Source organism: Lutra lutra, chromosome 14 (genome assembly GCF_902655055.1).
Source record: "Lutra lutra chromosome 14, mLutLut1.2, whole genome shotgun sequence".
Lineage (NCBI taxonomy): Eukaryota > Metazoa > Chordata > Mammalia > Carnivora > Mustelidae > Lutra > Lutra lutra.
This window is the reverse complement of record NC_062291.1, coordinates 20,329,121-20,343,115: the sequence shown is the minus strand read 5'-3', so window position 1 is coordinate 20,343,115 and position 13,995 is coordinate 20,329,121. Positions and strand designations below refer to the sequence as shown.

General features: G+C 36.6%; 1 non-coding gene across 1 annotated transcript; it reads right to left on the bottom strand.

Moving 5' to 3' along the window:
- Nucleotides 1-12,121: 12,121 nt before the first annotated feature.
- Nucleotides 12,122-12,228, bottom strand: LOC125085341 (U6 spliceosomal RNA). The gene has a single exon (XR_007122873.1). It is a non-coding gene; the product is annotated as a U6 spliceosomal RNA (small nuclear RNA).
- Nucleotides 12,229-13,995: the final 1,767 nt, after the last annotated feature.

Sequence of the window (13,995 nt, the reverse complement as noted above, 5' to 3'; positions counted from 1 at the left end):
CCAGAGAGACAGTACCATGCAAAGTACCACTTTGCAAGCTCGTGAGCACATCAGGCCTGCAGACAGCACATTGGCTTAAGTTCATGGCCAAGCCCAGAGTCAGGGGACAAAGAGGAGTAGTCTGCACATGGCCCAAGGGATGGGGAATGGATATATGTAATGCATAATGTGATTGACATAGTTGTATTGTGAATGTACATCTTCTCCAAGGGAATTGCCCTCCTATGTATGATGCTGTGTGTCTGGGGGACTCAAGCACTGTGTTAATGCCATCATAATGGTACTTCTTGTCACTATGTCAAGAGAAAAGCAACTGCATCATTTCCATGGGAGATCTTTAGGGTTCACACGAACATGTGGATCTTAGAGACTCTCTCACTGAGTCATCATAGCCGTGTGGTAATCATCATCTCCGTTGCCTGGGTGTAGAAACTGAAACTTGTTCACTGTTGGCAAGTGTTGTCATCGGAGCTGAGCCCCAGGAAGTATTATCCCATGGTTCATGTCCTCTCCCTGCATGGTTCCTTGCACCATAAAGGCCAGCTGACTTGACTATTCCTCTAGCTTTTTGTAGGCCCTCAGATTTCAATCTCCACAACTGTCTCAGCTTCGCTTTTTGTTTTTTTGAAAGGGAGTATGGACAGATTTACAATAATGCATTCATCAAACAAGTATTTGTTGGAGATCTATTATGTGACAGGCATTGTTCAACTTGCTGAGGTTATGGTAGCAAACAAGCAAACAAAATCCTCTGTTTGAGGATATTACCTTCCAGCGAGGAAGGCAGATTATATACAAGTAAGTGAATAAACAAAACTAGCTTTATGTTGATTTAATTATTTGTAAGTATACTGTATATTATTGAATATGTAAACACATATGTTTTTATTATGTGTGTATATGAATGTGTGTTCAAAAGTGGGAGAGAGACATACAGAGACAGAGAGAGAGAAAAGTTCTGTAGAAAATAAATCAGGATAGTCCTAGGAGTGCTACTTTAGACAGGCCATTTGTCAGGAAAACTGTTACCAAGAATGGGACAACTGAATGAACCTGAGTGGTACTGGGGATTCGTACCTGGGGCAGAGCTTTCCAGGTATGGGAAATGGGACGTGAGAAAGGCCTGAGCTGGAAATCACTCCCTGTGTTGGAGCGGGTGGTCGTAAAGTGGGCCCCCTGAACAAGGATGGCAGAGTCGCCACCATTGGGGACCCCCCTGGGCAAGAAAATCTGGGGCCTCTACCTCAAATCTACTAAATCAGAAACTCTGGAATTGTGGCCTGGGGGATCCTGATGTTACAGAGTGATTGAGGAGTGCCATGTTTGAAGAAGAACAAGTGGGAAGCTTTAAGTAGTAAGCCTTTGCTATATAAGGGATGGCTTTCCAAGACTCTCATAAGGACTGAACTCTAGGACCACGTGTATTTTCCCCCATAGGGCATAGTCTATCCACATAAAGATAACACGTGCACATTCATAATGGCTGTATACATAAATTGTCTCTTTCTATGTATTTCTATATATTTGGTATACAAAATGAACCATGTTAACAATGACTATTTGCATATATTGTAAATAAGTTATGCCTGCTGGATTTGCCATAAATGCTGATGACAAAAATTCACTATAAATGGGTGAGTTGTAAGGAAAATATTGGCTTTATTCCCTGATTATAGCATTAAAAAGAGTCAACGTGCAATATAAAAACTTATGTTATGGAAATAAACTGATCATGAATAGATATTTGTGTGTGTTCAACAAGAAAGGAAATCACATTCTTAGATCTTGCAAGGGATTTGTGTAGTTTAATAAGCACATTAAACAGATTAAATGAGCACGTAAGCCCTAGGGACCTTTGCTTACAACCAATAATTTTAATTGGAACTTAAATAAATTATCCAATGCCAAGACAACCACATCCCTTTACATGGTCACTATGGCTGGCTGCCCTCTGAAACAACTGTTTTCCTTAGTTTCAAAACCAGAGCTAGGACTCTATAATTTCATCAGGCAAGTTTATTTCCTAAAGGATGCCAATGGTAAGACTCTCCAGGGAAAAAGAGTCAAAGAACATAGAAGCCACTCTGATAGTATTAGTGAGAAATAATTGATCCAAGTTCCATGACAATGGAAATGACTTGGGGGTTTTACTGGTTCTGAAGCAAGTGCCAGAGAGTACCAGAAAGCTACCGTAGCAGCTCTTCAAATCATGTCTCAACTTCTGGATGCTCACTGGCTGCATTCTTGCAAGACTGTAGATGTGCCATTCTGCAAGAGAAGTCGTGTCCATTAACAACATGCTTATGATCCTCTCTTGGAGCAACCTAACCTGCTTCTTTTCAAATAATTCCCCTGGAACAGCCTCAGCCTTCCTTCTACCCTTAGTTGGTTTGTATTTACATAATCCATATCTAAGCTGGTTTGCTCAAATTTACTTTGTAACCTCCTGTGGACATATTTACAAGGAAATATATTTAATGAAAATAATATTTTGGAACAGGCATGACCTCATTTCTCCAGTAACAAGATAATACTAACTTAACTGCTATAGTGGGTAATTCTCTTTCAATAATGACCAAAAAAGAAAGAAAGAAAACAAAAACACCTCTTCCAACTCATGGAAAGGGAGTAGAAAGCAGTTTTGATCAATAGAGTATTATTAACATATTATTTTTAAAATTTATACAGAAAGACATTACATTCTGTATCATTTTATTGTAAACGTGTTCCTTAGGCTGTGGTTGCTCTATGTTTTTACTTTCCCCCATTAACCTGATAAAATGGAAAAAGCCTTTAACAGACATCTCACCAAAGAAGATATACTGATGGCAAATTTCATATGAAAATGTGCCCCACACCAGATACCACTACACACCTATGAGAATGGCCAGAATCTGGAATGTTGACAACAAATGCTGGTAGGGATGTGGAGCTCAGCGACTCCCACATGTTGGTAGGGACTGCAAAAGTGTACAGCCACTCCCGAAGACTCTTTCTTACAGAACTAAACATGTTCTTACCATATGATATAGCAATCACACTCCTTGCTATAGATTCCCAGTGGCTGAAAACTTGTATCCACACAAAAACCTGCACACAGATGTTCATGGAAACTTTATTCATTAATTGCTAAAACCTGAAAATGACCAAGATGTCCTTCAGTAGGTGATGGATAAAGAAATTGTGATCCATCCAGACAATGGAATATTACTCAGTGCTAAAAGGAAAAGAGCCACCAAGCCATGAAAAGACAGGGAGAAACCTTAAATGCCTATTACGAAGTGAAAGAAGCCAATCTGAAAAGGCCATATAAAGTATGGTTCCAATTATATGACATTCTGGAAAAGTCTGAACTATGGAGATGGTAAAAAGGTCAGTGCTTTTCAGGAATCAGGGGTGGAGTGCAGATGAATAGGCAGAGCACAAAGGATGTTTAGTGTAATTTAAATACTCTATGTAATATTATGATGAAGGTTATTGATTTGTCCTAAACCACAGGATTCACTACATCAAGAGTGAATGCTAAGTCAAGTATGGACTTTGGGTGATCATGATGTGTCACTGTAGGTTCATCCTTGGTATTTAGTGTACCATTCTTTTGATGTTGATAATGGGGAAGGCTATGCATGTTTTAGGACTAGAGGGTCTTATGGAAAAATCTCTATAATTCCCTCTCAACTTTGTTGTATACCTAAAACTACTCTAAAAAAAATTCTTTGAAGAAAACCAAAAATAAATATTTGTACTTTGTTTTCAGAAAGCAATCAAAATTGAAATTTAAAAAAATATATCAAATAACATCAACAATATCAAATACATTGAGATACATCTGAAAAAGATGTATAAGACTTAAAAAATGAAGACAGTAAACATGACAGAAATTATTAGAGATTTCTAGTAGAAATTAGAGATATTAAATATATCTCTAATATATATAATTAGAGATAATAAATAGAGATTAGAGATTATTCTTTAAATATAGAGAAATTATTAGGAAATAGAACCCCTTTCCCATGCATTGGAGAAGTCAATATCGTTAAGACATCAGTTCTTTCTGAATCCATTCAATTGAATTGAAATTCAATTCAATACCAATTAAAATTCCAACATGCATATTGGTAGAATTTAAAAAGTGATTTTCTGTTTTATATAGATTTTCTGTTTTATATAGAAATGTAAAGACATAGAATAGTCAAACCAACAGATAAAAAGAAAGAAAAGTTGGAGGACCTACAATGCCTGATTTCCAGACTTACTATAAAGCCACAGTGATCAAGACAATGTAATATTGGTATAAATATGGAAAACAGATAAATTGAACACAAGTAGACACACATAAGGGCAACTCAACTTCAACAAAGTGAAAAGGCAATTCAGTGAAGAAAGGATCATCTTTTCAACAAAGGTGCTGAACAATTGTGTATCTCTATGTGAAAAAATAAGCTTCAACCCATATTTCACACAGTATACAGAAATTAATGAAAAAATGGTGCATGAAGCTGAATATGAAGCCTAAAAGTATGCATTTTCTGAAAACATCTTTGTTCAAGCCAAGGTTCAACCAAGGTTGAACAAAGTATTTTCAGAAATGGTACATTAAAAAAATGATAAATTTTACTTTCTCTAGTGAACGAAAAGACAATCCACAGTCTGGGAAAATACTTTTTCAAATCATAGATCTGATAGAAATCATTTATCCAGGATATACAGAGAGTACTTCACACTCAAAAATAAGAAAACAAACAAGTAAAAAAAAAAATGGAAAAAGATTTTGAGCAGATACTATAGCAAGAGGATATACAGATGACATATAGAAACTTGTTCAACATTGTTAGTTATTAGAAAATGCAAATTAAGCCCATGCTATATGCCTCTTCACACTTACTAAAAAGTGAAAGTAAAAAAAAAAAAAAACAGAAAGGAAAGGAGAGGAGAGGGAAGAGGAGAAGAGTGGTAAGGAGCGGGGAGAGGGAGGGAAAGAAGCAAAACAAACCAACCACAGCACATTCCAAAGAGGTGAGGGAGAGTACTGTCTGTCACTACCATGGAATTAAATGTCGAACTGCTTTGGGAGGGATCACAGGGAAGAAACTTCTGGAAGATCACTGTGAGCATGCTCCTTGTCTCAATTGTGGTGATGACTTTACAAGTGTACCCTTAAGGCCAATGTGTCAAATGGTATATTTAAACAGTACAGTTTATTGAATTTCAACTATACCTGACTGAAGTTGTTAAAATTGTATAATAAAGAGAGTAAATCAGAGGAATGAAACCTCTTTTATAAACTCATCCTAAGATTTATTCTTCAGTTATTAGAGTTTAGCAAGATAGCTTGAGAGAATATAACCAAATATAAACCCTTACTCTCTTATTTACGAAAAGTTCCTGGCACAGTCTGTACAATTCCTACTCACTTCAGCTGATATTTTAAAAATTAACATATTAATTTGCCTACATTATATTATTTTTAGCTCAATGCTTTCTTCTAATAAGCTATCATATTTTCTTTATGGTTATTTTTTCATGGATGAAATTGAAAACTGTCGTATCATATTTGACTATAATCTTTTCCCTTGTGAACTTCAAATCTAATTATTTGTTATTTGCATTTAAAATAATCATTTAAAAATGTACTCTTGCCTAAGCAGTTTGAAAATTAGTCCTCTGAAGACTTCTGTTTTACATAAGTTTCGCCCTTGTGTGTTGGATATATGTTATTCTATAGTATTATGAGTTAAAAGGGAAATTAACACAATTAACCAGTATGTGTTCCTATGAAACACAGGCACTGAGAGATACGTTTGACTCTTGTACTGCTGGAATGGGCGATAGAGACCTTCCATGAACACTTCCAGTTCCCATCCATTACTTTAAAGTCCCAGGAATGGTTTAGGCTGGTCAGAGATGCAAATTTATTAATGCATGGAGTTACTGTGCCTTGATGGCATGAAGGCTTGTTCCTCGCTCCTTTTTGCTGTGTTCTGGTTCATAAGACATTCTGTTGGCTTCTGTCCTCAGAGAGGAACTCACACTGGGGTGAAGGTCCTGCCTTCTCTCTCTTTCCTCTGTCTGCAAAGAGGTCAAGGTAGCTTCTAGTGCAAGTTTTCTTCTAATTCAAGGTGGAAACGTAAAAAATCCCATTTTGGTTTCCCAACTTACACATGTCCTCCAAAGCAGGGTTTACCAGAAACAAAACAAAACAAAACAAAACAAAGCAAAACAAAACAAAACTCATTTTTCAGTTCTTTATAAACTGGACATTTATATTCACATTTAACTTTAGTTCTTTGTATTTCGGACTTTTATTTGTAGCAATCTCAAAGGGAAAGGAGATGGTCTTAAATCTTTAACAAGTTTTGATAAATCAAATATAGTCATTACTATGGACAAATGGTGACCCACCTGAATTAAGGGGGAAAAAAGTGTACTTTTTCTGTGACTTCCACTGTGTTGTGTGTTGTACATGTGCTGGATTTTACTGTAACAAGTGTACTGTGCTGAGAAATATGTTTTCTCGAATCACCTTCTCAGTATTGTTTCAGGTAACAATGAATCAAAGGAGGAACTTGTACAGGACTTTGGGAAGACTTTCATAGTCAGGCTGGGAGGGCTGACACAGATATGCCTGGGCAGGCACTCCTCCATCCATTCCACCTCTTATTCCCGACAGCCAGCCCGTCTAGACCAGCTCCCAGGCTATGGACGGGCAGAGATGGGGAAGACATCTCTCACAGAGCCAACAGCCCTCTCCAAGGCTCCCATCACCGTCCTACCTCCACAGCTAGCTAGAAGTACATTCCAGATTTCCCTGCAAACATCAGCTGTGTCTGCCCGAACCAGTAGGTTCATGCTGGTTAGAATGACCCCTGACACTCTAACTCCCCCTCCTTATACTTGACCCTCTTCTACCACAGATTTTTAAAGTCTAAGCCCTCTTTAAAACTTCTTATCCCACATTCCAGGTGTCAGTTACTACATGCAGATGCTAAGACACTGTTCTGAAACAGCAATAATTATCTCCATGTTTACAGATTTGAGATTTTAGACAGATTTTGCTGGGACAACTCACCTTTGCTCCACAAACCTATCTGGACCCTCAATCAGAATATCTCAAAAGTCTAGGGCTAGGAATACTTGGGGACTACTCTGTTAGACACCTGTCTCAGGTCCCACCAGGTTGTCTCTCTCACTGCTTGTTGGGTCTCCAAGAGTGACTTTTTCAAGTAAGAGGAAATGAAAGTCACCAATCTCTTAAGGCCTGACCCAAAAACTAGAAGAATAACTAGTATAGCCCTGTTTCTAGGAGTCAAAGCAGTTCATAGCAGATCCACATTCAGGAGGAGCAACATAAATCCTAACTCTGAAGGAGAGCAGTGTCTAAGAATTTGTCACCATTTTTAATCTGTCACATCTGTTACAGTGGTCTGCATCAACAGAGTTTACAGAAAGTTCCATAAAGAGTCAAGAATCAAACCAACTTCCCATAGAATAGGGAACCCACCTTGAGAAGTTTGTAAACTGAGAGCCTGGCAGCATGCTGTCCACATTTACAAATGTTCTCATTTCATGACAGTCACTGGAATCTGCACAGCAGTATTTTTTTAGAGATCAAAATATTTGGGGTCGAACACATTAACTTGTTCCCAGCCGTACAATTCGCGTAAGAACTAGAAATTGAGGCCAGTCCTATCAGGCAGCAGAACTTTCTTTAATCTGTCCTTCAGCAGAGACTTTGCATCATATTTGCCCCACACCATTTCCTAAATAACCAGCAGGCTTCATCCTTCCTCGAGCAGGAGGACATTTGTACCTATGGAAGGAGTCCTCTGAAAATAAATGCATGCCATTTTCTCTACCTGCAGAAGACTAGGCAGAGGTCATTTCCTCTCAGTCTCAGACACAGGTGTCCCCTCTATGGTGCATGCAGGTACCTCCAAGCAGTGAGGGCCTGCTGCCTCCCACTCCCTTTCCATTCCCAGGGGACAGGTGGCTTCCTACCTGGGCAAACTCAGGGTCTGCAGAGGAGGTGGTACACAAGGTCACTCAATATGATGTTCAATAGATTTGATGCTTGCACCTCTGATTTGGTAGTAAAGAACTATATTAACCTTCTAGGCTTCCCCGGTTAAGAGGGAAAAGATGACAAAAGTAACTTGATAGCATTATTGTAGTATTAATTTTTAATAGATAAGATATGCTTTGAGTGTGAGAGCAGAGGGATGGCTTTCCTGATCTTTTTTCAATGAATCACTGGCAAGGGTGAATGCATTACTGTGATTGACTGACTCTAATCTCCGGAATGGATATTCAGAAGACAGCTACAGGGACTGCTCTACTTCTCCTTCATGGTACTGAGGCTAAAGTGAGGTGCCCACACATTACAAGGTCTTCGGTGAAAGTCTGCAATGTCATCAAGCAGTAGCTGTATGGAAACACATCCACAATGTCACTGGAACCAAGATCAATATAATACAATTTACTCTCTGGAAGGAATGGATGCATTGAATCAGATAGATCTCATTCCTATAGAATTTTGCAACCTTGGCTAAAATCCATTTCAGTCTCAAGATACAGAATGTTTCAACCAATTATTTGTGTCATGTATGGTGACTGTTAAATACTTTTAAAAAATTCTTTATTTCAAGTCAATGTAGTTAATATATACTGTATTATTAGTTTTAGGGGTAGAATTTAGTGATTCATCAGTCTTCTGTAATACCAAGTGCTCATTACATCAAGCACCCTCCTTAATGTCCATCACCCATTTACCCTATCCCTCCAGGCACCTCTCCTCCAGCAACCCTCTGTTTGTTTCCTAGAGTTCAGTGTTTCTTATAGTTTGTATCCTTCTCTTTTTACATCTTATTTTATTTTTCCGTTCCTTCCTGTATGTTCATCTATTCTGTTTCTTAAATTCTACATATGAGTGAAATCATATACTATTTGGCTTTATGCTTAGCATAATACCCTATAGTTCCATCTTCATCCTTGCAAATGGCAGATTACATTCTTTTTGATGGATGGATAATATTCCATTATATATGTATATACATACCACATGTTCATTATCCATTCATCTGTCTATGGACATCTGGGGTCTTTCCAGAGTTTGACTATTTGGACACTACTGCAATAAACATTGAGTGCATGTGCCCCTTTGAATCACTATGTTTGTGTCTCTGGGGTAAATCCCTAGTAGTGCCATTTCTGGGTCATAGGATGGCTCTATTTTTAACTTTTTGCAGACCTCCATACTATTTTCCGAGTGACTGTACCAGCTTGTATTCCCAACAACAGTGTAAGAGGGTTCCCTTTTTTCCACATCCTCACCAACATCTGTTGTTTCCTAAATTTAGACATTCTGATGGGTGTAAGGTCATATTTCATTGTGATTTTGATTTGTATTTCCCTGATGCCCTATTATATGGAGCATTTTTTCATGTGTCTGCTAGCCATTTGTATTTCTTCTTTGGATAAATGTCTGTTGATGTCTTCTGCCCATTTCTTGACTGGATTTTTATTGTTTGGGTGTTGAATTTGATAAGATCTTTACAGATTTTGGATACTAGCCCTTTAATCTGGTAAGACATTTGCAAATATCTTCTCCCATTCTGTAGGTTGTCTTTTCATTTTAATGACTATTTTCTTTGCTGTGCAGAAGCTTTTTATCTTGATGAAGTCCCAATAGTTCATTTTTGCCTTTGTTTCTCTTGCCTTTGGAGATGTGTCTAGCAAGAATTTTCTGTGGCTAAGGTAAAAGAGGTTGTTGCCTGTATCTTCCTTTAGGATTTTGATGGATTATTGTCTCACATTTAGGTCTTTCATCCATTTTGAATTTATTTTTGTGTATGGTATAAGAAAATGGCCCAGTTTCATTCTTCTGCATGTGGCTGTCCAATTTTCCTAAACCAGTTGTTGAAGAGACTGTCTTTTTTCCATTGGGTATTCTTTTGTGCTTTGTCAGAGATTAGTTGACCACAGAGTTGAGGGTCTGTTTCTGGAATCTCTATTCTGTTCCATTGATCTATGTGTCTGTTTTTGTGCCAGTACCATACTTTCTGGATGATTACAGTTTTGTAATATAGCTTGAAGTCTGGAATTGTAATGTAGCCAACTTCGGTTTTCTTTTTCAATGTTCCTCTGGCTATTCGGGGTCTTTTCCAGTGCCATACAAATTTTAGGATTATTTGCTCCATCTCTGTGAAAAATGTTCATGGTATTTTGATAGGGATTGCATTGAATGTATAGATTGCTTTGGGTAGCATAGACATTTTAACAATATTTGTTCTTCCAATCCATGAGCATGAAAAGTTTTTCCATTTCTTTGTGTCTCCCTCAGTTTCTTTCATAAGTGTTCTACAGTTTTCAGAGTATAGATACTTTACCTCATTGGTTAGGTTTATTCCTAGGTATCTATCTTACTGGTTTTGGTGCAGTTGTAAATGGATCAAATCCTTGATTTTTCTTTCTTCTGCATCATTGTTAGTGTATAGAAATGTAACTGTCTTCTGTGCATTGATTTTATATCCTGTGACTTTGCTGAGTTGTTGTATGAGTTCTAGCAACTTTTGGGTGGAGTCTTTTGGGTTTTCTACATAGAATATCATGTTATCTGTGAGGAGAGAGAGTTTGACTTCTTCTTTGCCTACTTAGATGTTTTTTGTATAGTTTTCTTGTCTGATTGCTGAGGCTAAGACTTCTGGTACTGTGTTGAAAAACAGCAGTGATAGTGGGCATCCCTGTTGTGTTCCTGACCTTAGGGGAAAAGGTCTCAGGTTTCCTCTGTTGAGGATGATAGTCACAGTGGGTTTTTCATATATGACTTTATGATATTGAGGTATATTCACTCTATCCCTACATGGCAGAGAGTTTTTATCAAGAAAGAATGATGTATTTTGTCCACTGCTTTTTCTGCATCTATTAAGAGGATCATAGGTTCTTTTCCTTTTTTTTTATTAATGTGGTATATCACATTTGTGATTTGTGGATGTTGAACTACCCTTGCAGCCCAGGAATAAATCCCACTTGATTGTGGTGAATACTCCTTTTAATGTACTCTTGGATCCTATTAATGAGTATCTTGGTGAGAATATTTGCATCAATGTTCATCAGGGATATTACAGGGTCTGTAATTCTCCTTTTTAGTGAGGTCTTTGGGGATCAAGGTCATGCTTGCTTCCTAAAATCAGTTTAGAAGTTTTCATTCCATTTCTGTTTTTTGAAGCAATTTCAGCAGAACAGGTATTAATTCTTCTTTAAATGTCTGGTAGAATTCTGCTGGGAGGACATCCCACCCTGGATTCCTTTTTTATTGGGAGATTTTTGATCACTGGTTCAATTTCTTTGCTAGCTATGAGTCTGTTCAGGTTTTCTATTTCTTCCTGTTTCAGTTTTGATAGTTTATATGTTTCTAGGAATGCATCCATTTCTTCCAGTTGCTTAATTTTTTGGCATATAATTGCTCATATTATTCTCTTAAAATTTTTTGTAGTTTTTTGGCATTGGTTGTCATCTCTCCTCTTTCATTTATGGTTTTATTTATTTGGATTCTTTCTCTTTTCTTTTTGATAAATCTGGTTAGGGATTTATCGTTCTTAATAATTCTTTCAAAGAACCAGCTCCTAGTTTCCTTGATCTGTTCTACTATTTTTTTTAATTTCTATATCATTGATTTCTGATCTAATCTTTATTATTTCTCTGCTCCTGCTGGATTTAGGCTTTATTTGCTATTCTTTCTCCAGTTCCTTTAGGTGTAAGGTTAGGTTGTGTATTTGAGATTTTTCTTCTTTCTTGAGGAAAGCTTATATTGCTATATACTTCCCTCTTTGGACCACCTTTGCTGTATTCCCAAAGGTTTTGAACTGCCATGTTTTCATTTTCATTTCTTTCCATGTATTTTTTAAATTCTTTTTTAGTTTCCTGTTTGACCCATTTCATTCTTTAGTAGGATGATCTTTAGGTATTTGTGGTCCTTCCAAGTTATTTCTTGTGGTTGACTTCAAGCTTTAAAACATTGTGCCTGAAAAGATGCATGGTATAATCTCAATCTTTTTGTACTGCTTGAGACCTGATTTGTGACCCAGTATGTGATCTGCTCTGAAGAAAGTTCCATGTGCATTAAAAAAATAAGGAATGCTTCACGAATTTGCATGTCATTCTTTCATAGGGGCCATGCTAATCTTTTCCATACTGTTACAGTTTTAGTAAATGTGCTGCCAAAGTGAGCACTGTTGTATCCTTTTTAACTGTTAAATTTTCTGAATATTGTATCTAAAATATTAAGAGACCATCTTGTCTATTTTTTGTTTTAAACCCTGTTTTTGTTTTTGTTCATCTTTGTTTTGTCAAATAATAGTTTAATTCAAAGCAAACAGCCAGAGAAGAGTAAATTGCAGTTTTTTCCTTCCCTTGAATTAAATTATAAGTGGGGTGAATTTTCAAGTGTTTGCCCTGTTGTTTGACCTTCAGTAACTATAATACAGATACTGAAACATTAAATTATGTGTAAAAACAGTTTATACAAATTACAAAGAAATTTCTGCCAAATGATACATTTGGAAGTGGAGACTTTCCTGTTGATTTTGGAGTTTAAGTCCTGTCAGGAAGATATCACCTGACCTTGGCCTTTCTTTTCCATATCCTGGAATCAATTCTGTTATGACATCATTATTTGTGCAGCAAAAACTGCTAAGCTTTGGGGTGAACTCTGTATACTACATGCCAAAGGAATTTCATATGTTTTGTAATTGGAGTTTAGTGAAGAAAGATTTTATTTCATTATTTTCTTAATTTTGTCATCATAAAACAAATAAATGCTTCCATATCACTTAAGAGTCAACACTAAGTAGGAAATTTCAAGACACTTTGAAAGGCAGGTTTGTATTATATTTTGTAGTTTGTAGTATATTATTAATGAAGCCAAAGAATTTCCTAAATCCCTATACTTTTACCAATTTTCCTTCATCTGGAGAAAGTGAGGTTAATAAGCTCTTATGACTTGTTCCCCAACATTGGCTGTTTCCCTCATTTGCCATAAGGGAGTTTAGAGAGTGAGCATTTGCTAACACACACCATTAGTCTTGGTCACACAGGATTAACTGGGTGCTTAGGACAAACAATATACAAGTAAAAGTTCTGCTAATTTTGATATTTGCAGGGTATTAGAAAAATGGCAACATATAGGTGATTCTATAGATTAAAAGGTAGGTTGACTGTTTAACAACTTGAGTCATAAATATTCAGTATCATTAACTTATTACCAATGAGAAGTGCTTTATAAAATATAATCTGAACAACAATGTGTTTTAGGTCTAAGTGACTGGTTTTATATTTTCATTAATGAATACTGAATCCTTGCTTTAAGGGATATTCATAGTTTTGATTTTGTTATCTTTCCTTGATCAAAGAAGGAAGTTTATTTATATCTTTTGTTTCCTATTTTCTATGGAGAAAAGAAAGGCATTTTTAAAAAAGATTCCATAAACCCTTATAAGTTGCATGGGAAAAATCTTCATCACTGTCAATCTCAATATAGTTGAATAACTATAAATTGGAGGTGACGGTATATTCCTCTAGAGTTTTTTGGTAAATAAAATGAAATATGCCCAAAGATAAAGTGCTTAGAACAGCTTCTGGAGCAAAGTAGTAACAATTATTAAATTATTAAAAAAATAACAACCATTCTTTTTGTTACATTATGTATTCTCTTATTTGAATATACATTATGTATTATCCTCTTATCTTCTTATTTCAGGAGAATTACGACTGGTTTTAGTACCATATGCAGAAATTCTTCTCCTTTGCAGTCTGTGTCTTTTTATCTGTGAACTGTGTAGTGATGACATTTGCATGAGAACCAGAACCAGAACTCTTTTTTTTTTTTAAAGATTTTATTTATTTATTTGACAGAGAGATAGATCACAAGTAGGCAGAGAGGCAGTCAGAGAGAGAGGAGGAAGCAGGCTCCCCACTGAGCAGAGAGCCCGATGCGGGCCT